Source organism: Heterocephalus glaber, unplaced genomic scaffold (assembly GCF_053883595.1).
Source record: "Heterocephalus glaber isolate CG9 unplaced genomic scaffold, H.glaber_assembly_v1.0 deba00001444, whole genome shotgun sequence".
Classification (NCBI taxonomy): Eukaryota; Metazoa; Chordata; class Mammalia; order Rodentia; family Bathyergidae; genus Heterocephalus; species Heterocephalus glaber.
In genome coordinates this window covers 30716319-30720341 of record NW_028258297.1, presented here as the reverse complement: position 1 = coordinate 30720341, position 4023 = coordinate 30716319, and positions in this window count along the sequence as shown.

Here is a 4023-nt window from a genome sequence, read left to right as displayed (position 1 = left end):
GAGGACAGAGGAGCGAAATGGCATCTTCTGTAGGAAGAGAAATTTAGGGGGACCAGGGAGGGAGACACTTCCTCCTCAGAAGAGTTGGCATCAATCCATGGAGTGTGTCAGCCAGGTGTCCAAAATGCTTTCAGGGTTGTCTGGGAAGGGCCAGAGCAGCAGTGCATGGTATGCTCCTCTCCCAGGATGGACTCTACAGTTCGGGAGGTATGGAACCAGTTCACTGATGCAGCTAGGAAAACAGGAGCGTTTGCGCCTGAGTCTTGAGAGGTGGGGGTGTGCCCGGAGGGAGGTCGGAGTTCCTTTGTCTCGTACCCTTGCGGCTCTGTGAACAATCCCCCAACTGTTTCCATCCGACCTCAGGATGCTTGCTTCAGTTCAGGCTGGTTTGAAAAGCTACTAGCATTGTGTATCGGGCATGACAGATTGAACCGAACAACTAAAAAACCCTCAGTGACTTAACAGAATGTGTGAGGCAGCTTTGAGCTCCTACAACAAAATACCCAAGGCATCTAATGTCCAAAGAGAGAAGATTCATTTAGCTCATTGTTTTGGAGGTTTGAGTACAAGAGCAGGCAGCTCCTGGCTGTGGCCTCTGGTGGGCACACGTGTGGTGTAGACGGCCTCGTCTCAGACAGAGGAGCCCCACAGCGCCCTCAGGCACATAAGGGACCTCTCACCAGGGCTCACCTCCTAAAGGTCCACAGAATCTCCTACCACTACCACCCTTACAACCACAGCTTCACTCTATGGACCCTTGGGGAGATGTAGTTAAACAACCGTGCCGAGACCGTAGCACAGTGAGGTGTACTCAGCGTGACAGCAAAGAAGGTGGGTGGGAGAAAGCTGCCCAGGGAGGCTTTGTTCCATGCAGTCACTCAGGCAACCAGGCCCTGCCATTCCGTTCCCTCCCCATTGCTTGTGGCTGGGAGGGGAGGGGCAGGGACAGACAGTAGGATTACCTAGGAGACGTTTAAGGTCTAGTCCTCGGAGTGACATCAATTATTCTTGACCACATTTCATTGCCAGAGCCAGTCCATGGCTCCATCTTACTGCAAGCAAGATTAGCAACACCTTGATGGGGAGCAGGAGCTAGGCTTGGAGAACTCTCAGCAGAGCTCCTGCCCCACCTCCTGGGTTCCCGGAGCAGCACGTTAGGGTTGGTGGTCAGGCGAGGTCCTCCGTGGCTTCCCTTGCAGACATGGGCTGAAATCAGCGCCTCTTGGGTGACCCAGAGCGGCTCATGGCACAGATGCTGTTTTGCGGGGTTCTTGAGCTCAAAGCTGGACTCAGCCCTGTGCTGCAGAGCCTGGAAAAGGCCTGTGAATCTGGGGCTTTCTGGCTGAGACCCTGGAGAGTGGCTCCACGGTGAGTCATCTGCAGCTCACACATCCAGGTGGCTCAGGTGGCAATACTAGAAGCACTCAGGACCTGAGCTCCAGGCATTGAAGAGGTTTTGTTGGCCTCTGATGACCTTGGAGTTGGAGGGCATTTTGCAAGATGAGGAGTCAAAGGCAGCAGGGTTCCCATGTCTCCCATTGCTACAGGGCTCTCAGGCACGTCTAGCACGGATTTCATAACCTTGCTACCAAATGCTACACCGAGAAGTTCACAGACACAAAGAGCAAACGCCTTCCTTCCTCTTTCATCTTCTGGGTAGCAGGACCATCCACCCTGGTTTGCCGGGACTTCCCATTCATACTTATTGTCCAGACACAGTTCCCAGTGCATTCACCCTTGAAATGTCCTACTTGAGGGGACTCACACCTGGGCTCTGTCCTGACCCTGTGATCCCATGCATCCCTCCAACCAGCCCCACGGCTGGGTGACTCCACAGCGATGCAGGAGTTGGGCCTGTACTCCTTAAATCTTATCATTGTCATCCTAGGCATCCAGGCTTCCAGTGTCCCCCTTTCAAGTCTTGAAATCACAGGCTTGTGCTCTAGCAGTATGCAATCAACAGACAAGAATGCAAAACCTGAACATGCCCAAGAGATGACAGAGGTGCAGATTCTTAGTTCCAGGTTATAGGACCATGAAGATCAGTAACATTCCCAGAGTCACACAGAGCTTGGAGCTTCATCCCATCACCGACATACGGATTCTGGGTGTCTCTTTTTTCCTCTCTGTTGGATATGAGGTCTCCAGTGCCCCTAACTTAATGTATGTCCACCTAGTCCACATCAGGCAAGATTCTAGACCCAAAGTCAGCGAACAACGCCCCCAGGATCTGTGTCATGGTTAGTGTATAGAGATTAAAAGTTTTCCGGAGCCGCTCTCTGAGTAATTCATCACTGTCTCCCAAACAGCCTTGTTTGCACAGAGTGCCATACCTAGACCACCTGTCTTCCCTGCTCTTACAGTGAAGAGTCACCGAGAGGCCCGGAGAGCACTTCTCTGAAGCTAAGGATGACATTTCTGCTGCATGAAGAAAACCCCCAGTTAGCTGAGTGACAGCACCAAAGAGGGGCTGGAGCAGGCCCCTTTGGATAAGGGACAGGCAGTGTGTGTAATCAGAGTGACTGACGGCGCCTCCACATCTACGCATCAGCCAGCTGAACTCTCCACGTGTCCAGCCCAGCTGGGCTAGGCTTCTGTGCCCAGCTCGGAAGGTTCTAACACTGGCTTGGAACCACAAGGGTGAGCTTAGACTGAGCTCTCAGCAACCTGGAGCTTTGTCCTTGGAGCTTCTAGGACACAAACACAAAGATGAACTGGAGAAGCAAAGATCCATCCAGATCCTGGGGCTCAGCACTCCACATTCTCCTCCTCCTCTTCCTGCCTGACTTCTTTGAGCCTTGAAAATACAGATTCAAGCTTATTTCTTGGAAACACAGACTCTTTGGAACTGGATGGGACTTTAGAGATCACCCAACAATTCCAAGTGTGTTATATTGTATCCCTGAGGATGTGCAAGGAGATTCCAGGGAGTCTAAGGACTTAATAAATGAATATTGGTCATTAATTTCAGATCTACTGCATCTCACAGATCAATTAAATGCATCTTGGAATTATACAACTGTTATACAAACCTATTTAGACAAGGCAAGTAGTATGGAAAACCAAGTCAATTTAAAGAAGAATGTCAGTAATATTAGAGATGCCACAATATGGCCACAAGGTGTCAAAGCAATACAGTGAATGAACCTAGAAGTCTGACCTGTGTATTTCTGCTGTTTTACAGAAAAAACGAAGGCCCAAATAAGGGAAACAGTTGCTCCAGGACTAGCAGCATGGGGCGTTGGCTAAGATGGCAGCTGGAGACTGCGGTCTGGCTGGCTCCCCTGCTCCCTGGAGTTCAGCCGCTCCTCCCTCCTCCCACTGAGGGCCAGGTGCTCCACCTTCACTCCTCAGGACAGCCCCCCTCCCCTAAGGAGCACACACTTTTATTCTGGGGACCTAAGAAAGGAAGTTCGGGTTTGCAAGCACCTACCAGGATCCTTGGGGTTGCCTCGATTTTGTGGAAAAAGCGAAGCAAACCTTTCTGCCTGCTCTTTACTCAAAGCCATGTGTGAAAGCAGAAGCCTTAGGATGCTTCACAGTGGATCTGTCGCTACTGCAGGGCTGCTGCCCGCGATGCGCTGCCTTTGTCCCAGCACTGTGGCCAGGAGCTGGGTGAGTCTCCCACACCCGCAGGAGGAAGGGACGCCAGCAGCGCAGCGTGGCTTACGTTGGTTTCCTGGGGCTGAGACCTTCTCTTCCTGTTCCCAGGAGCATCATCCCCACCTACACGGAGCTATAAATACCAGAGGCAGGAGAACAGTGTGTGCTGGTGCTCTGGAGCAGTCTTCCGGGCCTGGTTTGGCCTCTGAACACCGGCTGGGGTGCATGCCCCGGGCGGGCCGTGTCTGAGAGTGCCGGCTGTTCGCAGGCCTGCATCCCAGGGCCTGCATCTGAGGGCAGACCAGGGCTTGGAGCCTGTGCACACGAGCATCAGAATGCCTCTCAAAGCTTCTAGGTTTGGGCCAGGCATTTTGATGTACAGAACCCAAGACTATGAAAAACCTTAGCGGAGGAGAATGA